The sequence below is a fragment of the Carassius carassius genome, chromosome 18, assembly GCF_963082965.1.
Source record: "Carassius carassius chromosome 18, fCarCar2.1, whole genome shotgun sequence".
Taxonomy (NCBI): domain Eukaryota; kingdom Metazoa; phylum Chordata; class Actinopteri; order Cypriniformes; family Cyprinidae; genus Carassius; species Carassius carassius.
Window position 1 is genome coordinate 23,381,997 of NC_081772.1, and position 22,289 is coordinate 23,404,285.

The following is a 22,289-nucleotide window of genomic DNA, read 5'->3' on the forward strand; positions in this document are numbered from 1 at the left end:
AGAAATATAATTGTAACTAATTATGAGACAATCAAAAATATATATGTTTGGATCCTTTATTTTGCTATCTGACCAACTTCACTGTTAGAATTGCACTTCAATTATTTGAGTGAATATGTCAAAAAGGCAGAGTGCTAAAGGGCGCCAAACTCAAGAATTTTCACCCTTCTCAGTTGCTGAGTTTTCTGCTTCCCCAATGGAGGTGTGGGATCTACTCACACTTCTGACAAATGCTCTTTTGAATTGACTAGACTACAAATAGAAATGGAAGTAATTATGAGACAATAAATAATATAATTTACATACTCTATTTTGCCAACTGACCAACTTCACTGATAGAATTGCACCTCAATAACATGTAGAATATGTCAGGATGGCCGAGTGGTCTAAGGAGCCAGACTCAAGACACATCCCCCTTCTCAGTTGCTGAGGTTTCTGGTCTCCAAATGGAGGCGTGGGTTCAAATCCCACTTCTGACAATGGGTCTTTTGAAGTGAACTGACTTGGAATCAACGTTTAGAGAGTAAATGCTATATTTTGGACACTTTTCTTTGCTTCTAACCAACTCTAGTGATAAAACTGTACTTTCTAGTCTCCAAATGTAGACTGGTGTTCAAATCTGACTTCTGACAAAGACTCTTTAAGAGTGAGAAGACTAGAAATATAATTGTAACTAATTATGAGACAATCAAAAATATATATGTTTGGATCCTTTATTTTGCCATCTGACCAACTTCACTGTTAGAATTGCACTTCAATTATTTGAGTGAATATGTCAAAAAGGCAAAGTGCTAAAGGGCGCCAAACTCAAGAATTTTCACCCTTCTCAGTTGCTGAGTTTTCTGCTTCCCCAATGGAGGTGTGGGATCTACTCACACTTCTGACAAATGCTCTTTTGAATTGACTAGACTACAAATAGAAATGGAAGTAATATAATTTACATACTCTATTCTGCCATCTGACCAACGACACTGATAGAATTGCACCTCAATAACTTGTAAAATAAGTCAGGATGGCCGAGTGGTCTAAGGCGCCAGACTCAAGACACATCCCCCTTCTCAGTTGCTGAGGTTTCTGGTCTCCAAAAGGAGGCGTGGGTTCAAATCCCACTTCTGACAATGGGTCTTTTGAAGTGAACTGACTTGGAATCAACGTTTAGAGAGTAAATGCTATATTTTGGACACTTTTGTTTGCTTCTAACCAACTCTAGTGATAAAACTGTCCTTTCTAGTCTCCAAATATAGACTGGTGTTCAAATCTGACTTCTGACAAAGACTCTTTAGGAGTGAGAAGACTAGAAATATAATTGTAACTAATTATGAGACAATCAAAAATAGATATATGTTTGGATCCTTTATTTTGCCATCTGACCAACTTCACTGTTAGAATTGCACTTCAATTATTTGAGTGAATATGTCAAAAAGGCAGAGTGCTAAAGGAGCCAAACTCAAGAATTTTCACCCTTCTCAGTTGCTGAGTTTTCTGCTTCCCCAATGGAGGTGTGGGATCTACCACACTTCTGACAAATGCTCTTTTGAATTGACTAGACTACAAATAGAAATGGAAGTAATATAATTTACATACTCTATTCTGCCATCTGACCAACTTCACTGATAGAATTGCACCTCAATAACATGTAGAATATGTCAGGATGGCCGAGTGGTCTAAGGCGCCAGACTCAAGACACATCCCCCTTCTCAGTTGCTGAGGTTTCTGGTCTCCAAATGGAGGCGTGGGTTCAAATCCCACTTCTGACAATGGGTCTTTTGAAGTGAACTGACTTGGAATCAACGTTTAGAGATTAAATGCTATATTTTGGACACTTTTCTTTGCTTCTAACCAACTCTAGTGATAAAACTGTCCTTTCTAGTCTCCAAATGTAGACTGGTGTTCAAATCTGACTTCTGACAAAGACTCTTCAAGAGTGAGAAGACTAGAAATATAATTGTAACTAATTATGAGACAATCAAAAATATATATGTTTGGATCCTTTATTTTGCCATCTGACCAACTTCACTGTTAGAATTGCACTTCAATTATTTGAGTGAATATGTCAAAAAGGCAGAGTGCTCCAGGGTGCCAAACTCAAGAATTTTCACCCTTCTCAGTTGCTGAGTTTTCTGCTTCCCCAATGGAGGTGTGGGATCAACTCACACTTCTGACAAATGCTCTTTTGAATTGACTAGACTACAAATAGAAATGGAAGTAATATAATTTACATACTCTATTCTGCCATCTGACCAACTTCACTGATAGAATTGCACCTCAATAACATGTAGAATATGTCAGGATGGCCGAGTGGTCTAAGGCGCCAGACTCAAGACACATCCCCCTTCTCAGTTGCTGAGGTTTCTGGTCTCCAAATGGAGGCGTGGGTTCAAATCCCACTTCTGACAATGGGTCTTTTGAAGTGAACTGACTTGGAATCAACGCTTAGAGAGTAAATGCTATATTTTGGACACTTTTCTTTGCCTCTAACCAACTCTAGTGATAAAACTGTCCTTTCTAGCCTCCAAATGTAGACTGGTGTTCAGATCTGACTTCTGACAAAGACTCTTTAAGAGTGAGAAGACTAGAAATAAAATTGTAACTAATTATGAGACAATCAAAAATATATATGTTTGGATCCTTTATTTTGCTATCTGACCAATTTCACTGTTAGAATTGCACTTCAATTATTTGAGTGAATATGTCAAAAAGGCAGAGTGCTAAAGGGCGCCAAACTCAAGAATTTTCACCCTTCTCAGTTGCTGAGTTTTCTGCTTCCCCAATGGAGGTTTGGGATCTACTCACACTTCTGACAAATGCTCTTTTGAATTGACTAGACTACAAATAGAAATGGAAGTAATTATGAGACAATAAATAATATAATTTACATACTCTATTTTGCCAACTGACCAACTTCACTGATAGAATTGCACCTCAATAACATGTAGAATATGTCAGGATGGCCGAGTGGTCTAAGGCGCCAGACTCAAGACACATCCACCTTCTCAGTTGCTGAGGTTTCTGGTCTCCAAATGGAGGTGTGGGTTCAAATCCCACTTCTGACAATGGGTCTTTTGAAGTGAACTGACTTGGAATCAACGTTTAGAGAGTAAATGCTATATTTTGGACACTTTTCTTTGCTTCTAACCAACTCTAGTGATAAAACTGTCCTTTCTAGCCTCCAAATGTAGACTGGTGTTCAAATCTGACTTCTGACAAAGACTCTTTAAGAGTGAGAAGACTAGAAATATAATTGTAACTAATTATGAGACAATCAAAAATATATGTTTGGATCCTTTATTTTGCCATCTGACCAACTTCACTGTTAGAATTGCACTTCAATTATTTGAGTGAATATGTCAAAAAGGCAAAGTGCTAAAGGAGCCAAACTCAAGAATTTTCACCCTTCTCAGTTGCTGAGTTTTCTGCTTCCCCAATGGAGGTGTGGGATCTACTCACACTTCTGACAAATGCTCTTTTGAATTGACTAGACTACAAATAGAAATGGAAGTAATATAATTTACATACTCTATTCTGCCATCTGACCAACGTCACTGATAGAATTGCACCTCAATAACTTGTGAAATATGACAGGATGGCCGAGTGGTCTAAGGCGCCAGACTCAAGACACATCCCCTTTCTCAGTTGCTGAGGTTTCTGGTCTCCAAATGGAGGCGTGGGTTCAAATCCCACTTCTGACAATGGGACTTTTGAAGTGAACTGACTTGGAATTAACGCTTAGAGGGTAAATGCTATATTTTGGACACTTTTCTTTGCCTCTAACCAACTCTAGTGATAAAACTGTCCTTTCTAGCCTCCAAATGTAGACTGGTGTTCAGATCTGACTTCTGACAAAGACTCTTTAAGAGTGAGAAGACTAGAAATATAATTGTAACTAATTATGAGACAATCAAAAATATATATGTTTGGATCCTTTATTTTGCTATCTGACCAACTTCACTGTTAGAATTGCACTTCAATTATTTGAGTGAATATGTCAAAAAGGCAGAGTGCTAAAGGGCGCCAAACTCAAGAATTTTCACCCTTCTCAGTTGCTGAGTTTTCTGCTTCCCCAATGGAGGTGTGGGATCTACTCACAATTCTGACAAATGCTCTTTTGAATTGACTAGACTACAAATAGAAATGGAAGTAATTATGAGACAATAAATAATATAATTTACATACTCTATTTTGCCAACTGACCAACTTCACTGATAGAATTGCACCTCAATAACATGTTGAATATGTCAGGATGGCCGAGTGGTCTAAGGCGCCAGACTCAAGACACATCCCCCTTCTCAGTTGCTGAGGTTTCTGGTCTCCAAATGGAGGCGTGGGTTCAAATCCCACTTCTGACAATGGGTCTTTTGAAGTGAACTGACTTGGAATCAACGTTTAGAGAGTAAATGCTATATTTTGGACATTTTTCTTTGCTTCTAACCAACTCTAGTGATAAAACTGTCCTTTCTAGTCTCCAAATGTAGACTGGTGTTCAAATCTGACTTCTGACAAAGACTCTTTAAGAGTGAGAAGACTAGAAATATAATTGTAACTAATTATGAGACAATCAAAAATATATATGTTTGGATCCTTTATTTTGCCATCTGACCAACTTCACTGTTAGAATTGCACTTCAATTATTTGAGTGAATATGTCAAAAAGGCAAAGTGCTAAAGGGCGCCAAACTCAAGAATTTTCACCCTTCTCAGTTGCTGAGTTTTCTGCTTCCCCAATGGAGGTGTGGGATCTACTCACACTTCTGACAAATGCTCTTTTGAATTGACTAGGCTACAAATAGAAATGGAAGTTATATAATTTACATACTCTATTCTGCCATCTGACCAACGACACTGATAGAATTGCACCTCAATAACTTGTAAAATATGTCAGGATGGCCGAGTGGTCTAAGGCGCCAGACTCAAGACACATCCCCCTTCTCAGTTGCTGAGGTTTCTAGTCTCCAAATGGAGGCGTGGGTTCAAATCCCACTTCTGACAATGGGTCTTTTGAAGTGAACTGACTTGGAATCAACGTTTAGAGAGTAAATGCTATATTTTGGACACTTTTGTTTGCTTCTAACCAACTCTAGTGATAAAACTGTCCTTTCTAGCCTCCAAATGTAGACTGGTGTTTAAATCTGACTTCTGACAAAGACTCTTTAAGAGTGAGAAGACTAGAAATATAATTGTAACTAATTATGAGACAATCAAAAATATATATGTTTGGATCCTTTATTTTGCCATCTGACCAACTTCACTGTTAGAATTGCACTTCAATTATTTGAGTGAATATGTCAAAAAGGCAGAGTGCTAAAGGGCGCCAAACTCAAGAATTTTCACCCTTCTCAGTTGCTGAGTTTTCTGCTTCCCCAATGGAGGTGTGGGATCAACTCACACTTCTGACAAATGCTCTTTTGAATTGACTAGACTACAAATAGAAATGGAAGTAATTATGAGACAATAAATAATATAATTTACATACTCTATTTTGCCAACTGACCAACTTCACTGATAGAATTGCACCTCAATAACATGTAGAATATGTCAGGATGGCCGAGTGGTCTAAGGAGCCAGACTCAAGACACATCCCCCTTCTCAGTTGCTGAGGTTTCTGGTCTCCAAATGGAGGCTTGGGTTCAAATCCCACTTCTGACAATGGGTCTTTTGAAGTGAACTGACTTGGAATCAACGTTTAGAGAGTAAATGCTATATTTTGGACACTTTTCTTTGCTTCTAACCAACTCTAGTGATAAAACTGTACTTTCTAGTCTCCAAATGTAGACTGGTGTTCAAATCTGACTTCTGACAAAGACTCTTTAAGAGTGAGAAGACTAGAAATATAATTGTAACTAATTATGAGACAATCAAAAATATATATGTTTGGATCCTTTATTTTGCCATCTGACCAACTTCACTGTTAGAATTGCACTTCAATTATTTGAGTGAATATGTCAAAAAGGCAAAGTGCTAAAGGGCGCCAAACTCAAGAATTTTCACCCTTCTCAGTTGCTGAGTTTTCTGCTTCCCCAATGGAGGTGTGGGATCTACTCACACTTCTGACAAATGCTCTTTTGAATTGACTAGACTACAAATAGAAATGGAAGTAATATAATTTACATACTCTATTCTGCCATCTGACCAACGACACTGATAGAATTGCACCTCAATAACTTGTAAAATAAGTCAGGATGGCCGAGTGGTCTAAGGCGCCAGACTCAAGACACATCCCCCTTCTCAGTTGCTGAGGTTTCTGGTCTCCAAAAGGAGGCGTGGGTTCAAATCCCACTTCTGACAATGGGTCTTTTGAAGTGAACTGACTTGGAATCAACGTTTAGAGAGTAAATGCTATATTTTGGACACTTTTGTTTGCTTCTAACCAACTCTAGTGATAAAACTGTCCTTTCTAGTCTCCAAATATAGACTGGTGTTCAAATCTGACTTCTGACAAAGACTCTTTAGGAGTGAGAAGACTAGAAATATAATTGTAACTAATTATGAGACAATCAAAAATAGATATATGTTTGGATCCTTTATTTTGCCATCTGACCAACTTCACTGTTAGAATTGCACTTCAATTATTTGAGTGAATATGTCAAAAAGGCAGAGTGCTAAAGGAGCCAAACTCAAGAATTTTCACCCTTCTCAGTTGCTGAGTTTTCTGCTTCCCCAATGGAGGTGTGGGATCTACCACACTTCTGACAAATGCTCTTTTGAATTGACTAGACTACAAATAGAAATGGAAGTAATATAATTTACATACTCTATTCTGCCATCTGACCAACTTCACTGATAGAATTGCACCTCAATAACATGTAGAATATGTCAGGATGGCCGAGTGGTCTAAGGCGCCAGACTCAAGACACATCCCCCTTCTCAGTTGCTGAGGTTTCTGGTCTCCAAATGGAGGCGTGGGTTCAAATCCCACTTCTGACAATGGGTCTTTTGAAGTGAACTGACTTGGAATCAACGTTTAGAGATTAAATGCTATATTTTGGACACTTTTCTTTGCTTCTAACCAACTCTAGTGATAAAACTGTCCTTTCTAGTCTCCAAATGTAGACTGGTGTTCAAATCTGACTTCTGACAAAGACTCTTCAAGAGTGAGAAGACTAGAAATATAATTGTAACTAATTATGAGACAATCAAAAATATATATGTTTGGATCCTTTATTTTGCCATCTGACCAACTTCACTGTTAGAATTGCACTTCAATTATTTGAGTGAATATGTCAAAAAGGCAGAGTGCTCCAGGGTGCCAAACTCAAGAATTTTCACCCTTCTCAGTTGCTGAGTTTTCTGCTTCCCCAATGGAGGTGTGGGATCAACTCACACTTCTGACAAATGCTCTTTTGAATTGACTAGACTACAAATAGAAATGGAAGTAATTATGAGACAATAAATAATATAATTTACATACTCTATTTTGCCAACTGACCAACTTCACTGATAGAATTGCACCTCAATAACATGTAGAATATGTCAGGATGGCCGAGTGGTCTAAGGCGCAAGACTCAAGACACATCCCCTTCTCAGTTGCTGAGGTTTCTGGTCTCCAAATGGAGGCATGGGTTCAAATCCCAACCTGAGGGCGCTAGAGAGCTACAGGAAGTGTTGGCTGCAGTTGGGAGAGGAAGGCTCTCCTCCATTTTGATTTTTCTGTCAGTGTTTGTTTTGTGAGTTGTTTTTGGACTTTAGTTTATTTTTTTTGTTTTTTCTGTTTTAAACCACCTAACAGCAGCATCTTGCTGGCTGGAGGGTGGTTAATTTTTTGTTTGATTTTTGTACAATGGACGGATTATTGGCAAACAACACTGGACTGGCTGGAGAGACACGCATGGCAAACGACACTGGAATGGCTGGAGAGACACGTATGGCAAACGAAACTGGACTGGCTGGAGAGACACGTATGGCAAACGACACTGGACTGCTTGGAGAGACACGTATGGCAAATGACCCTGGACTGGCTGGAGAGACACGCATGGCAAATGATCCTGGAGTGGAGTATCGACAACGAGCAGGACACGGTAAAAAACAAGATGCAAGAGATAAAATTGGTGAAAGGAAATACTTAAAGGAGGCAACTGTGATTGTGAATGTCGAGAACGTAAATGAGGTGAGAGCTGTGGATATTATTAAAGCGGTGACGGAAAAATGTGGATATGGTAAAATTTTAGCACTAAGGCCAAGACAAGGAAAGGAATATGAACTGACAATGGAGAAAGAAGAAACATGTGATGAACTGACTGAGGGATTGTTAATTAAAGGAGTTAACTGTGAGATAAAGAAACTGCAAAATAGAGATTATGTTGTTTCCTTCATGCACCTGCCCGTCTACCTTGATGATAAAGACATTTTTAGAAAATTGGAGGGATGGGGAGTTAATCCCATTTCAAAATTAAAAAGAAGATGCTACCCGGGCACTGAAATAGAGGATGGAACAAGGTTTTTAAAAGTGAGATTCCCCAAGGAGGTGGCATCATTGCCCTACAGCACAAAGCTGGAAACAGCAGAAGGGCCGCAGTACTTTAGGGTGATGCACAGCCACCAGGTGAAGACCTGTAAGCTGTGCATGAGCCCGGATCATCTGCTCAAAGAATGCCCTGAATTTAAGTGTCACAAGTGCGAGGAAAGGGGACATTTCGCAAGGGATTGCAATGCGGTCAGATGCCCGGAGTGTCAAAAGATTTTAAACAAGTGTGAGTGTTGGATGGAGGGAGAGGAAGGAGGTCTGGAGCATCGGGTGGACGGACAGGTGCATGAAGGAAACACTGAAGAGGAAGGAGATATTGATGAAGGACAAGGGGATGAAGGATTATCACAAAAGGAAACAGAAGGAGGAACAGGAAACCAAGAGGAAGAAGAAGAAGGAAAAAAGAATGATATGGATGAGGAACAAACAGCAGAACAGAATACCCAATGGACAGAAATGGAAATATCTGACAGTTTTAAAAATCTTTTGGATAATGTGGAGAGGGATGAACAGGGAATGTATGATCAAAACAAAGAAATGGACAGTGAAGAAGAAACAAGGATGGACAACATGGGAAAAGACAGAGGGGAGAGAGGACAAAGTAGAAGAAGAACATTAAAGGTAAAACCAAATGTGGAAAATGCAAGAAAAAAGTTAATGACAAGGGGCCGAGTAAAAAGTGTAAACAGATATGAAGTGTTAAGAGGGCTGGAGGGAGAAGATGGAAAATAATGGTTTTTATGTATTTATTTTTATTTATTTTAATGGTTTTAAGTTGTGTTACTTTTAATGCAAGGGGATTGATGGACATGGGTAAATTTGAAAAGGTGAAAGAAATGTGTAAAGGAGAGGATGTGATTTTATTACAAGAAACTAACTGGAGGGAAGAGTACATGACTGAAATAAGGAAAAGGTGGAGCGGAGAGATTTTATATAACAATGGTGATGGGAGGCTTGGAAGAGGAGTTGCGATTTTAATAAAAGAAAACTGTGGGGTATCATGTAAAACAATATATAATGACGTAGATGGGAAATGTATTGCGGTTGAAATGGAGTATGAGGAGAAAAAAGTTATTGTAGTTAATATTCATGCACCGACTGTAGAGAATGAAAAGAAGGAATATTTTAATGTATTAAGAGATTTTTTAAAAAAGCATAAAGAAGTTATTATGATGGGTGATTTTAATACCGTTTTCAGTAAATTAGAAATGGGTGAGGGAATGGTTTTTAAAAATGATAAAGGAAGAAAAGAACTGAAACTATTAATGGAAGAAAATAATATGATTGATGTATGGAGAGAAAGAAATGAAAAAAAGAAAGAATATTCAAGGAGGCAATTAGTAGGGAATTTTATGTGTAAGACAAGGATTGATTTTATTTTGTGTACAAGGAACATTGAAGGATATATCGGTAACATTAAATATGAAGAATCAAGCTTAAGTGACCATAAACCAATTTTTTTGCAAGTAGACTGGAGTTCAGTGAAAAGAGGGCCGGGTGTATGGGTGTTAAATGTAGAGGTTTTGAAGAATGAGGAGTATGTTTTAAGTATTAAAGAAATTATTGAAAAAGAAAAGGAGAATGAAATGTACAGTGAAGATAAAAGGATATGGTGGGAAAATGTTAAATATTTAGTTAAAAAATTCACAATAAAGTATTGCAAATTAATACAGATATGTAAGAGGAAGAAGGAGAGAGAAATAAGAGAAAAATTGGAAAAGGAATTAAATGAGAATGGGAAAGATATACAAAAAATAAAAGAATTGGAGGGAATAATGAAAGAAATGGAAGAGAAAAAATATGAAGGAGCAAGACTAAGAAGTAAAGCTAAATATACTGTGGAGGGAGAAAAATGTACAAAATTTTTCTTTGATCTAGAAAAAATACGAGGGAAAGCTGGAATGATTAAAGAAATAAGAGGAAAAAATGGTGTAGTGGTGGAAACAAATGAGGAAATATTAAAAGAAGTAAAAGCATATTATGAGAACCTGTTTAGTACTGAGGGGTTGAAGGAAGAAGAGAAATTGGAGTTACTTAAGCAAATAAAAACAACAGTAGGAGAAGTAGACAAAAAAGAGTGTGATGAAGAGATAAGAGAAGAAGAGATAAAAAGAGCAATAAGTGAATTAAACAAAAATAAAAGTCCAGGTATAGATGGTTTGGGGAGTGAATTTTATATTGTTTTTAAAGATTTTTTAACCAGTATTTTAAAAGAAGTATATGAAGAGATCTTTAAAAAAGAAGAAATGAATCAGAGAATGGGGATGGGATTATTAAAGTTGATATATAAAAGAAAAGGAGATAAAGTAGACTTAAAAAATTATAGACCAATTACAATGTTGAATACAGATCTGAAAATTTTAACAAAAGTTTTAGCCAACAGATTGAAAGAGGTAATGCCAACCATAATTGAAACAAATAAAGTGTATGGAGTTAAAGGGAAAGATATAGCGGACACAACTTTAAGTATAATAGATAGAATAAGATATATGAAAGAAAAAAACAAAAAAGGATATGTTATTAGTTTGGATTTCGAAAAGGCTTTTGATAGAGTGGAGCATGAATATTTATTTGGAATTTTAAGAAGGTACGGGTTTGGGGAAAATTTTATCAAGTGGATTACAATTTTATATAGGGGAGCAATAACAAGAATACAGTGTAATGGTTTTTTAACTGAATGTTTTAAAATTACTAGATCAATAAGACAAGGATGTCCATTATCAGCGCTTTTATATTCTTTAGTTGCAGAACCATTGGGATTAGCTATTAAAATAGACGAAGACATAAGAGGGATAAACATTGAAGGAAGTGGGGGAAATGAAAAAATATTTCAATATGCAGATGATACGACAATAATAGTTAAAGATATAGAGAGTGTTAATAAAGTAATGGAAGTAGTACAGATGTTTTGTAGGGGATCAGGAGGTAAGATAAATGAAGAAAAAACTATATATATGAGATTTGGAGGAGTGACTGTTTTAACAGAGTATTTTCATTTTAAAGAAACAAAAGAAATAAGGATTTTAGGTGTTCTAATGGGAAAAGAAGAAAGGAATGTTAAAGAAAAAATGTGGGAAGAAATAGTAGGAGGTATTGAAAGAAGGTTAAATTTTTGGAAATTGAGGACATTAAGTTTAAAAGGGAAGGTTTTAATTTTAAATGTGTTAATGGTGTCAAAGTTGTGGTATGTTTTATATGTGACTGCTATGCCAATGTGGGTGGAGACAAGGTTGAAAAAATGTTTTTTAGATTTTTTATGGAATAGTAAACCGTCAAGAATTGCATATAGTACATTAATAGGAGAAATAGGGAAAGGAGGGATGGGATTAATTGATGTTGAACAGAGAAAAAATAGCTTAAGAATTAAAATAGTAAAAAAATATCTAGATGATGGTCACAGAACTGCATGGAAAAAAACAATGGAATATTTTTTAAACAAATGTGGGGATTTTAACATGGGGGATGGGATTTTATGGATGAAAACAAAGAATTGGATGACAGAGTGCTTACCAGAGTTTTATAGGGAAATGTTTAGTGCCTGGGGAAAATTTTTAGATAGACTTGAGTATGATCCACATGGGAGAGAAAACATTTTAAATCAACCTCTGTTTTTAAACCAAAACATTTTAAAACAAGACAAAGGAATTTTTTTAAAGAAATGGATGGAAGTGGGGATAACAAGAGTGAGAGATGTTTTGTATGAATTTAAAGAAGGGTTTTTACCAACACAATTTATTGTAGATGCAATGGAGGAGGCAAAAGAGGATTACAGTGAACAAGTAATAAAAAATAAATATGAAATCATTAAAAATGCAATACCTAAAGAGTGGATAAAAAGAATAGAAAGTATGGAAGGAGAGCCAAAAGAGAAATGTATTCATGTGAAATTAGGGGGAAAACTGTATGATTTTAAGGAATGTACTGTGAAAATGATTTATTGTGCTTTTAGAGATGATGTTTTTAAAGAGCCGATTGCAAATGGTTACTGGGTGCAGAAATTCAAAGATTTAAAAAAAGAGTGTATATGGAGAAACATGACGGGGAAATGTGTGGAAACAAAATTGGAATGTTTGGAGTATTTTATAAGGCATAAAGTGGTTTTTACTGATGTTATTTTAAATAAAATAGGAATGGAAGAAAATGCTCTGTGTAAAGTGTGCCAGGAAGAGGAAGAGGGGATTTTACATATGTTTTTACATTGTAGAGAGCTAGAGGACTTTTTAAGGAAATGTAAATGTTTAATTAAAGATGTGACTGAGGAGTGGGATGAAAATGTAATGGAATGGAACAGAGTTGTGATGTTTGGTTGGGAAAAAAAGTTTCAAAACAAAAGTTTCATTAATCTGTGTGTAATGCTAATGAAAAGTGCAATATGGGACAGAAGAACTGTGGCTAAAAAGGAAAAAATTGTGTTGGATGTTTGGAGGATGTTTAAAAGAAAAACAGAATTATATACTGAAAGACTGTATGTGTACTTTAAAGGTGTAAATATGTTAGACTCTTTTTATGATGTTTTTACCCCAAAAGTTTATTGTGTTTTAAATGATTTAATGTGGAAGCTGCCAGGAAGTGAAGGAGATTTTTAAATTATCTATGTAAAGGAAAGATGTGTAATGTAGGGATGTGTAAAGGCAATGTTCTGTATTTTCTGTTGATTGCGTTTAATCTATTGTATTTTATTGATTGAAATTTCTTAATAAAAAAAAAAAAAAAAAAAAAAAAAAATTGCACCTCAATAACATGTAGAATATGTCAGGATGGCCGAGTGGTCTAAGGCGCCAGACTCAAGACACATCCCCCTTCTCAGTTGCTGAGGTTTCTGGTCTCCAAATGGAGGCGTGGGTTCAAATCCCACTTCTGACAATGGGTCTTTTGAAGTGAACTGACTTGGAATCAACGCTTAGAGAGTAAATGCTATATTTTGGACACTTTTCTTTGCCTCTAACCAACTCTAGTGATAAAACTGTCCTTTCTAGCCTCCAAATGTAGACTGGTGTTCAGATCTGACTTCTGACAAAGACTCTTTAAGAGTGAGAAGACTAGAAATAAAATTGTAACTAATTATGAGACAATCAAAAATATATATGTTTGGATCCTTTATTTTGCTATCTGACCAACTTCACTGTTAGAATTGCACTTCAATTATTTGAGTGAATATGTCAAAAAGGCAGAGTGCTAAAGGGCGCCAAACTCAAGAATTTTCACCCTTCTCAGTTGCTGAGTTTTCTGCTTCCCCAATGGAGGTTTGGGATCTACTCACACTTCTGACAAATGCTCTTTTGAATTGACTAGACTACAAATAGAAATGGAAGTAATTATGAGACAATAAATAATATAATTTACATACTCTATTTTGCCAACTGACCAACTTCACTGATAGAATAGCACCTCAATAACATGTAGAATATGTCAGGATGGCCGAGTGGTCTAAGGCGCCAGACTCAAGACACATCCACCTTCTCAGTTGCTGAGGTTTCTGGTCTCCAAATGGAGGCGTGGGTTCAAATCCCACTTCTGACAATGGGTCTTTTGAAGTGAACTGACTTGGAATCAACGTTTAGAGAGTAAATGCTATATTTTGGACACTTTTCTTTGCTTCTAACCAACTCTAGTGATAAAACTGTCCTTTCTAGCCTCCAAATGTAGACTGGTGTTCAAATCTGACTTCTGACAAAGACTCTTTAAGAGTGAGAAGACTAGAAATATAATTGTAACTAATTATGAGACAATCAAAAATATATGTTTGGATCCTTTATTTTGCCATCTGACCAACTTCACTGTTAGAATTGCACTTCAATTATTTGAGTGAATATGTCAAAAAGGCAAAGTGCTAAAGGGCGCCAAACTCAAGAATTTTCACCCTTCTCAGTTGCTGAGTTTTCTGCTTCCCCAATGGAGGTGTGGGATCTACTCACACTTCTGACAAATGCTCTTTTGAATTGACTAGACTACAAATAGAAATGGAAGTAATATAATTTACATACTCTATTCTGCCATCTGACCAACGTCACTGATAGAATTGCACCTCAATAACTTGTGAAATATGACAGGATGGCCGAGTGGTCTAAGGCGCCAGACTCAAGACACATCCCCTTTCTCAGTTGCTGAGGTTTCTGGTCTCCAAATGGAGGCGTGGGTTCAAATCCCACTTCTGACAATGGGACTTTTGAAGTGAACTGACTTGGAATTAACGCTTAGAGGGTAAATGCTATATTTTGGACACTTTTCTTTGCCTCTAACCAACTCTAGTGATAAAACTGTCCTTTCTAGCCTCCAAATGTAGACTGGTGTTCAGATCTGACTTCTGACAAAGACTCTTTAAGAGTGAGAAGACTAGAAATATAATTGTAACTAATTATGAGACAATCAAAAATATATATGTTTGGATCCTTTATTTTGCTATCTGACCAACTTCACTGTTAGAATTGCACTTCAATTATTTGAGTGAATATGTCAAAAAGGCAGAGTGCTAAAGGGCGCCAAACTCAAGAATTTTCACCCTTCTCAGTTGCTGAGTTTTCTGCTTCCCCAATGGAGGTGTGGGATCTACTCACAATTCTGACAAATGCTCTTTTGAATTGACTAGACTACAAATAGAAATGGAAGTAATTATGAGACAATAAATAATATAATTTACATACTCTATTTTGCCAACTGACCAACTTCACTGATAGAATTGCACCTCAATAACATGTTGAATATGTCAGGATGGCCGAGTGGTCTAAGGCGCCAGACTCAAGACACATCCCCCTTCTCAGTTGCTGAGGTTTCTGGTCTCCAAATGGAGGCGTGGGTTCAAATCCCACTTCTGACAATGGGTCTTTTGAAGTGAACTGACTTGGAATCAACGTTTAGAGAGTAAATGCTATATTTTGGACATTTTTCTTTGCTTCTAACCAACTCTAGTGATAAAACTGTCCTTTCTAGTCTCCAAATGTAGACTGGTGTTCAAATCTGACTTCTGACAAAGACTCTTTAAGAGTGAGAAGACTAGAAATATAATTGTAACTAATTATGAGACAATCAAAAATATATATGTTTGGATCCTTTATTTTGCCATCTGACCAACTTCACTGTTAGAATTGCACTTCAATTATTTGAGTGAATATGTCAAAAAGGCAAAGTGCTAAAGGGCGCCAAACTCAAAAATTTTCACCCTTCTCAGTTGCTGAGTTTTCTGCTTCCCCAATGGAGGTGTGGGATCTACTCACACTTCTGACAAATGCTCTTTTGAATTGACTAGGCTACAAATAGAAATGGAAGTTATATAATTTACATACTCTATTCTGCCATCTGACCAACGACACTGATAGAATTGCACCTCAATAACTTGTAAAATATGTCAGGATGGCCGAGTGGTCTAAGGCGCCAGACTCAAGACACATCCCCCTTCTCAGTTGCTGAGGTTTCTAGTCTCCAAATGGAGGCGTGGGTTCAAATCCCACTTCTGACAATGGGTCTTTTGAAGTGAACTGACTTGGAATCAACGTTTAGAGAGTAAATGCTATATTTTGGACACTTTTGTTTGCTTCTAACCAACTCTAGTGATAAAACTGTCCTTTCTAGCCTCCAAATGTAGACTGGTGTTTAAATCTGACTTCTGACAAAGACTCTTTAAGAGTGAGAAGACTAGAAATATAATTGTAACTAATTATGAGACAATCAAAAATATATATGTTTGGATCCTTTATTTTGCCATCTGACCAACTTCACTGTTAGAATTGCACTTCAATTATTTGAGTGAATATGTCAAAAAGGCAGAGTGCTAAAGGGCGCCAAACTCAAGAATTTTCACCCTTCTCAGTTGCTGAGTTTTCTGCTTCCCCAATGGAGGTGTGGGATCTACTCACACTTCTGACAAATGCTCTTTTGAATTGACTAGACTACAAATAGAAATGGAAGTAATTATGAGACAATAAATAATATAATTTACATACTCTATTTTGCCATCTGACCAACTTCACTGATAGAATTGCACCTCAATAACATGTAGAATATGTCAGGATGGCCGAGTGGTCTAAGGCGCCAGACTCAAGACACATCCCCCTTCTCAGTTGCTGAGGTTTCTGGTCTCCAAATGGAGGCGTGGGTTCAAATCCCACTTCTGACAATGGGTCTTTTGAAGTGAACTGACTTGGAATCAACGCTTAGAGAGTAAATGCTATATTTTGGACACTTTTCTTTGCCTCTAACCAACTCTAGTGATAAAACTGTCCTTTCTAGCCTCCAAATGTAGACTGGTGTTCAGATCTGACTTCTGACAAAGACTCTTTAAGAGTGAGAAGACTAGAAATAAAATTGTAACTAATTATGAGACAATCAAAAATATATATGTTTGGATCCTTTATTTTGCTATCTGACCAACTTCACTGTTAGAATTGCACTTCAATTATTTGAGTGAATATGTCAAAAAGGCAGAGTGCTAAAGGGCGCCAAACTCAAGAATTTTCACCCTTCTCAGTTGCTGAGTTTTCTGCTTCCCCAATGGAGGTTTGGGATCTACTCACACTTCTGACAAATGCTCTTTTGAATTGACTAGACTACAAATAGAAATGGAAGTAATTATGAGACAATAAATAATATAATTTACATACTCTATTTTGCCAACTGACCAACTTCACTGATAGAATAGCACCTCAATAACATGTAGAATATGTCAGGATGGCCGAGTGGTCTAAGGCGCCAGACTCAAGACACATCCACCTTCTCAGTTGCTGAGGTTTCTGGTCTCCAAATGGAGGCGTGGGTTCAAATCCCACTTCTGACAATGGGTCTTTTGAAGTGAACTGACTTGGAATCAACGTTTAGAGAGTAAATGCTATATTTTGGACACTTTTCTTTGCTTCTAACCAACTCTAGTGATAAAACTGTCCTTTCTAGCCTCCAAATGTAGACTGGTGTTCAAATCTGACTTCTGACAAAGACTCTTTAAGAGTGAGAAGACTAGAAATATAATTGTAACTAATTATGAGACAATCAAAAATATATGTTTGGATCCTTTATTTTGCCATCTGACCAACTTCACTGTTAGAATTGCACTTCAATTATTTGAGTGAATATGTCAAAAAGGCAAAGTGCTAAAGGGCGCCAAACTCAAGAATTTTCACCCTTCTCAGTTGCTGAGTTTTCTGCTTCCCCAATGGAGGTGTGGGATCTACTCACACTTCTGACAAATGCTCTTTTGAATTGACTAGACTACAAATAGAAATGGAAGTAATATAATTTACATACTCTATTCTGCCATCTGACCAACGTCACTGATAGAATTGCACCTCAATAACTTGTGAAATATGACAGGATGGCCGAGTGGTCTAAGGCGCCAGACTCAAGACACATCCCCTTTCTCAGTTGCTGAGGTTTCTGGTCTCCAAATGGAGGCGTGGGTTCAAATCCCACTTCTGACAATGGGACTTTTGAAGTGAACTGACTTGGAATTAACGCTTAGAGGGTAAATGCTATATTTTGGACACTTTTCTTTGCCTCTAACCAACTCTAGTGATAAAACTGTCCTTTCTAGCCTCCAAATGTAGACTGGTGTTCAGATCTGACTTCTGACAAAGACTCTTTAAGAGTGAGAAGACTAGAAATATAATTGTAACTAATTATGAGACAATCAAAAATATATATGTTTGGATCCTTTATTTTGCTATCTGACCAACTTCACTGTTAGAATTGCACTTCAATTATTTGAGTGAATATGTCAAAAAGGCAGAGTGCTAAAGGGCGCCAAACTCAAGAATTTTCACCCTTCTCAGTTGCTGAGTTTTCTGCTTCCCCAATGGAGGTGTGGGATCTACTCACAATTCTGACAAATGCTCTTTTGAATTGACTAGACTACAAATAGAAATGGAAGTAATTATGAGACAATAAATAATATAATTTACATACTCTATTTTGCCAACTGACCAACTTCACTGATAGAATTGCACCTCAATAACATGTTGAATATGTCAGGATGGCCGAGTGGTCTAAGGCGCCAGACTCAAGACACATCCCCCTTCTCAGTTGCTGAGGTTTCTGGTCTCCAAATGGAGGCGTGGGTTCAAATCCCACTTCTGACAATGGGTCTTTTGAAGTGAACTGACTTGGAATCAACGTTTAGAGAGTAAATGCTATATTTTGGACATTTTTCTTTGCTTCTAACCAACTCTAGTGATAAAACTGTCCTTTCTAGTCTCCAAATGTAGACTGGTGTTCAAATCTGACTTCTGACAAAGACTCTTTAAGAGTGAGAAGACTAGAAATATAATTGTAACTAATTATGAGACAATCAAAAATATATATGTTTGGATCCTTTATTTTGCCATCTGACCAACTTCACTGTTAGAATTGCACTTCAATTATTTGAGTGAATATGTCAAAAAGGCAAAGTGCTAAAGGGCGCCAAACTCAAGAATTTTCACCCTTCTCAGTTGCTGAGTTTTCTGCTTCCCCAATGGAGGTGTGGGATCTACTCACACTTCTGACAAATGCTCTTTTGAATTGACTAGGCTACAAATAGAAATGGAAGTTATATAATTTACATACTCTATTCTGCCATCTGACCAACGACACTGATAGAATTGCACCTCAATAACTTGTAAAATATGTCAGGATGGCCGAGTGGTCTAAGGCGCCAGACTCAAGACACATCCCCCTTCTCAGTTGCTGAGGTTTCTAGTCTCCAAATGGAGGCGTGGGTTCAAATCCCACTTCTGACAATGGGTCTTTTGAAGTGAACTGACTTGGAATCAACGTTTAGAGAGTAAATGCTATATTTTGGACACTTTTGTTTGCTTCTAACCAACTCTAGTGATAAAACTGTCCTTTCTAGCCTCCAAATGTAGACTGGTGTTTAAATCTGACTTCTGACAAAGACTCTTTAAGAGTGAGAAGACTAGAAATATAATTGTAACTAATTATGAGACAATCAAAAATATATATGTTTGGATCCTTTATTTTGCCATCTGACCAACTTCACTGTTAGAATTGCACTTCAATTATTTGAGTGAATATGTCAAAAAGGCAGAGTGCTAAAGGGCGCCAAACTCAAGAATTTTCACCCTTCTCAGTTGCTGAGTTTTCTGCTTCCCCAATGGAGGTGTGGGATCTACTCACACTTCTGACAAATGCTCTTTTGAATTGACTAGACTACAAATAGAAATGGAAGTAATTATGAGACAATAAATAATATAATTTACATACTCTATTTTGCCATCTGACCAACTTCACTGATAGAATTGCACCTCAATAACATGTAGAATATGTCAGGATGGCCGAGTGGTCTAAGGCGCCAGACTCAAGACACATCCCCCTTCTCAGTTGCTGAGGTTTCTGGTCTCCAAATGGAGGCGTGGGTTCAAATCCCACTTCTGACAATGGGTCTTTTGAAGTGAACTGACTTGGAATCAACGTTTAGAGAGTAAATGCTATATTTTGGACACTTTTCCTTGCTTCTAACCAACTCTAGTGATAAAACTGTCCTTTCTAGTCTCCAAATGTAGACTGGTGTTCAAATCTGACTTCTGACAAAGACTCTTTAAGAGTGAGAAGACTAGAAATATAACTGTAACTAATTATGAGACAATCAAAAATATATATGTTTGGATCCCTTATTTTGCCATCTGACCAACGTCACTGATAGAATTGCACCTCAATAACTTGTGAAATATGACAGGATGGCTGAGTGGTCTAAGGTGCCAGACTCAAGACACATCCCCCTTCTCAGTTGTTGAGGTTTCTGGTCTCCAAATGGAGGCGTGGGTTCAAATCCCACTTCTGACAATGGGTCTTTTGAAGTGAACTGACTTGGAATCAACGTTTAGAGAGTAAATGCTATATTTTGGACACTTTTCTTTGCTTCTAACCAACTCTAGTGATAAAACTGTCCTTTCTAGCCTCCAAATGTAGACTGGTGTTCAAATCTGACTTCTGACAAAGACTCTTTAAGAGTGAGAAGACTAGAAATATAATTGTAACTAATTATGAGACAATCAAAAATATATGTTTGGATCCTTTATTTTGCCATCTGACCAACTTCACTGTTAGAATTGCACTTCAATTATTTGAGTGAATATGTCAAAAAGGCAAAGTGCTAAAGGGCGCCAAACTCAAGAATTTTCACCCTTCTCAGTTGCTGAGTTTTCTGCTTCCCCAATGGAGGTGTGGGATCTACTCACACTTCTGACAAATGCTCTTTTGAATTGACTAGACTACAAATAGAAATGGAAGTAATATAATTTACATACTCTATTCTGCCATCTGACCAACGTCACTGATAGAATTGCACCTCAATAACTTGTGAAATATGACAGGATGGCCGAGTGGTCTAAGGCGCCAGACTCAAGACACATCCCCTTTCTCAGTTGCTGAGGTTTCTGGTCTCCAAATGGAGGCGTGGGTTCAAATCCCACTTCTGACAATGGGACTTTTGAAGTGAACTGACTTGGAATTAACGCTTAGAGGGTAAATGCTATATTTTGGACACTTTTGTTTGCTTCTAACCAACTCTAGTGATAAAACTGTCCTTTCTAGCCTCCAAATGTAGACTGGTGTTTAAATCTGACTTCTGACAAAGACTCTTTAAGAGTGAGAAGACTAGAAATATAATTGTAACTAATTATGAGACAATCAAAAATATATATGTTTGGATCCTTTATTTTGCCATCTGACCAACTTCACTGTTAGAATTGCACTTCAATTATTTGAGTGAATATGTCAAAAAGGCAGAGTGCTAAAGGGCGCCAAACTCAAGAGTTTTCACCCTTCTCAGTTGCTGAGTTTTCTGCTTCCCCAATGGAGGTGTGGGATCTACTCACACTTCTGACAAATGCTCTTTTGAATTGACTAGACTACAAATAGAAATGGAAGTAATTATGAGACAATAAATAATATAATTTACATACTCTATTTTGCCATCTGACCAACTTCACTGATAGAATTGCACCTCAATAACATGTAGAATATGTCAGGATGGCCGAGTGGTCTAAGGCGCCAGACTCAAGACACATCCCCCTTCTCAGTTGCTGAGGTTTCTGGTCTCCAAATGGAGGCGTGGGTTCAAATCCCACTTCTGACAATGGGTCTTTTGAAGTGAACTGACTTGGAATCAACGTTTAGAGAGTAAATGCTATATTTTGGACACTTTTCCTTGCTTCTAACCAACTCTAGTGATAAAACTGTCCTTTCTAGTCTCCAAATGTAGACTGGTGTTCAAATCTGACTTCTGACAAAGACTCTTTAAGAGTGAGAAGACTAGAAATATAACTGTAACTAATTATGAGACAATCAAAAATATATATGTTTGGATCCCTTATTTTGCCATCTGACCAACGTCACTGATAGAATTGCACCTCAATAACTTGTGAAATATGACAGGATGGCTGAGTGGTCTAAGGTGCCAGACTCAAGACACATCCCCATTCTCAGTTGTTGAGGTTTCTGGTCTCCAAATGGAGGCGTGGGTTCAAATCCCACTTCTGACAATGGGTCTTTTGAAGTGAACTGACTTGGAATCAACGTTTAGAGAGTAAATGCTATATTTTGGACACTTTTCCTTGCTTCTAACCAACTCTAGTGATAAAACTGTCCTTTCTAGTCTCCAAATGTAGACTGGTGTTCAAATCTGACTTCTGACAAAGACTCTTCAAGAGTGAGAAGACTAGAAATATAATTGTAACTAATTATGAGACAATCAAAAATATATATGTTTGGATCCTTTATTTTGCCATCTGACCAACTTCACTGTTAGAATTGCACTTCAATTATTTGAGTGAATATGTCAAAAAGGCAGAGTGCTCCAGGGTGCCAAACTCAAGAATTTTCACCCTTCTCAGTTGCTGAGTTTTCTGCTT

The 22,289-nt window shown here is 37.2% G+C and overlaps 26 non-coding genes across 26 annotated transcripts; all 26 read left to right on the forward strand.

Annotated features, from left to right (window-relative positions):
- The first annotated feature begins 367 nt into the window (after positions 1 to 367).
- Positions 368 to 479, forward strand: trnal-caa (transfer RNA leucine (anticodon CAA)). The gene is made up of 2 exons: positions 368 to 405; positions 434 to 479. It is a non-coding gene; the product is annotated as a tRNA-Leu (tRNA).
- Positions 480 to 1,006: 527 nt separating this feature from the next.
- trnal-caa (transfer RNA leucine (anticodon CAA)) lies at positions 1,007 to 1,118 on the forward strand. Its single transcript has 2 exons — positions 1,007 to 1,044; positions 1,073 to 1,118. It is a non-coding gene; the product is annotated as a tRNA-Leu (tRNA).
- A 527-nt stretch (positions 1,119 to 1,645) lies between these two features.
- trnal-caa (transfer RNA leucine (anticodon CAA)) lies at positions 1,646 to 1,757 on the forward strand. Its single transcript has 2 exons — positions 1,646 to 1,683; positions 1,712 to 1,757. It is a non-coding gene; the product is annotated as a tRNA-Leu (tRNA).
- Positions 1,758 to 2,284: 527 nt separating this feature from the next.
- Positions 2,285 to 2,396, forward strand: trnal-caa (transfer RNA leucine (anticodon CAA)). The gene is made up of 2 exons: positions 2,285 to 2,322; positions 2,351 to 2,396. It is a non-coding gene; the product is annotated as a tRNA-Leu (tRNA).
- Positions 2,397 to 2,941: 545 nt separating this feature from the next.
- Positions 2,942 to 3,053, forward strand: trnal-caa (transfer RNA leucine (anticodon CAA)). Its single transcript has 2 exons — positions 2,942 to 2,979; positions 3,008 to 3,053. It is a non-coding gene; the product is annotated as a tRNA-Leu (tRNA).
- Positions 3,054 to 3,577: 524 nt separating this feature from the next.
- trnal-caa (transfer RNA leucine (anticodon CAA)) lies at positions 3,578 to 3,689 on the forward strand. Its single transcript has 2 exons — positions 3,578 to 3,615; positions 3,644 to 3,689. It is a non-coding gene; the product is annotated as a tRNA-Leu (tRNA).
- A 545-nt stretch (positions 3,690 to 4,234) lies between these two features.
- trnal-caa (transfer RNA leucine (anticodon CAA)) lies at positions 4,235 to 4,346 on the forward strand. The gene is made up of 2 exons: positions 4,235 to 4,272; positions 4,301 to 4,346. It is a non-coding gene; the product is annotated as a tRNA-Leu (tRNA).
- Positions 4,347 to 4,873: 527 nt separating this feature from the next.
- trnal-caa (transfer RNA leucine (anticodon CAA)) lies at positions 4,874 to 4,985 on the forward strand. Its single transcript has 2 exons — positions 4,874 to 4,911; positions 4,940 to 4,985. It is a non-coding gene; the product is annotated as a tRNA-Leu (tRNA).
- A 545-nt stretch (positions 4,986 to 5,530) lies between these two features.
- Positions 5,531 to 5,642, forward strand: trnal-caa (transfer RNA leucine (anticodon CAA)). Its single transcript has 2 exons — positions 5,531 to 5,568; positions 5,597 to 5,642. It is a non-coding gene; the product is annotated as a tRNA-Leu (tRNA).
- Positions 5,643 to 6,169: 527 nt separating this feature from the next.
- On the forward strand, positions 6,170 to 6,281 carry trnal-caa (transfer RNA leucine (anticodon CAA)). The gene is made up of 2 exons: positions 6,170 to 6,207; positions 6,236 to 6,281. It is a non-coding gene; the product is annotated as a tRNA-Leu (tRNA).
- Positions 6,282 to 6,808: 527 nt separating this feature from the next.
- Positions 6,809 to 6,920, forward strand: trnal-caa (transfer RNA leucine (anticodon CAA)). Its single transcript has 2 exons — positions 6,809 to 6,846; positions 6,875 to 6,920. It is a non-coding gene; the product is annotated as a tRNA-Leu (tRNA).
- Positions 6,921 to 13,208: 6,288 nt separating this feature from the next.
- On the forward strand, positions 13,209 to 13,320 carry trnal-caa (transfer RNA leucine (anticodon CAA)). The gene is made up of 2 exons: positions 13,209 to 13,246; positions 13,275 to 13,320. It is a non-coding gene; the product is annotated as a tRNA-Leu (tRNA).
- Positions 13,321 to 13,865: 545 nt separating this feature from the next.
- Positions 13,866 to 13,977, forward strand: trnal-caa (transfer RNA leucine (anticodon CAA)). The gene is made up of 2 exons: positions 13,866 to 13,903; positions 13,932 to 13,977. It is a non-coding gene; the product is annotated as a tRNA-Leu (tRNA).
- Positions 13,978 to 14,502: 525 nt separating this feature from the next.
- trnal-caa (transfer RNA leucine (anticodon CAA)) lies at positions 14,503 to 14,614 on the forward strand. The gene is made up of 2 exons: positions 14,503 to 14,540; positions 14,569 to 14,614. It is a non-coding gene; the product is annotated as a tRNA-Leu (tRNA).
- A 545-nt stretch (positions 14,615 to 15,159) lies between these two features.
- Positions 15,160 to 15,271, forward strand: trnal-caa (transfer RNA leucine (anticodon CAA)). The gene is made up of 2 exons: positions 15,160 to 15,197; positions 15,226 to 15,271. It is a non-coding gene; the product is annotated as a tRNA-Leu (tRNA).
- A 527-nt stretch (positions 15,272 to 15,798) lies between these two features.
- Positions 15,799 to 15,910, forward strand: trnal-caa (transfer RNA leucine (anticodon CAA)). Its single transcript has 2 exons — positions 15,799 to 15,836; positions 15,865 to 15,910. It is a non-coding gene; the product is annotated as a tRNA-Leu (tRNA).
- A 545-nt stretch (positions 15,911 to 16,455) lies between these two features.
- Positions 16,456 to 16,567, forward strand: trnal-caa (transfer RNA leucine (anticodon CAA)). Its single transcript has 2 exons — positions 16,456 to 16,493; positions 16,522 to 16,567. It is a non-coding gene; the product is annotated as a tRNA-Leu (tRNA).
- A 545-nt stretch (positions 16,568 to 17,112) lies between these two features.
- trnal-caa (transfer RNA leucine (anticodon CAA)) lies at positions 17,113 to 17,224 on the forward strand. Its single transcript has 2 exons — positions 17,113 to 17,150; positions 17,179 to 17,224. It is a non-coding gene; the product is annotated as a tRNA-Leu (tRNA).
- A 525-nt stretch (positions 17,225 to 17,749) lies between these two features.
- On the forward strand, positions 17,750 to 17,861 carry trnal-caa (transfer RNA leucine (anticodon CAA)). Its single transcript has 2 exons — positions 17,750 to 17,787; positions 17,816 to 17,861. It is a non-coding gene; the product is annotated as a tRNA-Leu (tRNA).
- A 545-nt stretch (positions 17,862 to 18,406) lies between these two features.
- trnal-caa (transfer RNA leucine (anticodon CAA)) lies at positions 18,407 to 18,518 on the forward strand. The gene is made up of 2 exons: positions 18,407 to 18,444; positions 18,473 to 18,518. It is a non-coding gene; the product is annotated as a tRNA-Leu (tRNA).
- A 527-nt stretch (positions 18,519 to 19,045) lies between these two features.
- Positions 19,046 to 19,157, forward strand: trnal-caa (transfer RNA leucine (anticodon CAA)). Its single transcript has 2 exons — positions 19,046 to 19,083; positions 19,112 to 19,157. It is a non-coding gene; the product is annotated as a tRNA-Leu (tRNA).
- A 545-nt stretch (positions 19,158 to 19,702) lies between these two features.
- On the forward strand, positions 19,703 to 19,814 carry trnal-caa (transfer RNA leucine (anticodon CAA)). Its single transcript has 2 exons — positions 19,703 to 19,740; positions 19,769 to 19,814. It is a non-coding gene; the product is annotated as a tRNA-Leu (tRNA).
- Positions 19,815 to 20,108: 294 nt separating this feature from the next.
- Positions 20,109 to 20,220, forward strand: trnal-caa (transfer RNA leucine (anticodon CAA)). Its single transcript has 2 exons — positions 20,109 to 20,146; positions 20,175 to 20,220. It is a non-coding gene; the product is annotated as a tRNA-Leu (tRNA).
- A 525-nt stretch (positions 20,221 to 20,745) lies between these two features.
- trnal-caa (transfer RNA leucine (anticodon CAA)) lies at positions 20,746 to 20,857 on the forward strand. The gene is made up of 2 exons: positions 20,746 to 20,783; positions 20,812 to 20,857. It is a non-coding gene; the product is annotated as a tRNA-Leu (tRNA).
- Positions 20,858 to 21,402: 545 nt separating this feature from the next.
- On the forward strand, positions 21,403 to 21,514 carry trnal-caa (transfer RNA leucine (anticodon CAA)). The gene is made up of 2 exons: positions 21,403 to 21,440; positions 21,469 to 21,514. It is a non-coding gene; the product is annotated as a tRNA-Leu (tRNA).
- A 294-nt stretch (positions 21,515 to 21,808) lies between these two features.
- Positions 21,809 to 21,920, forward strand: trnal-caa (transfer RNA leucine (anticodon CAA)). The gene is made up of 2 exons: positions 21,809 to 21,846; positions 21,875 to 21,920. It is a non-coding gene; the product is annotated as a tRNA-Leu (tRNA).
- The last annotated feature ends 369 nt before the right edge of the window (positions 21,921 to 22,289 follow it).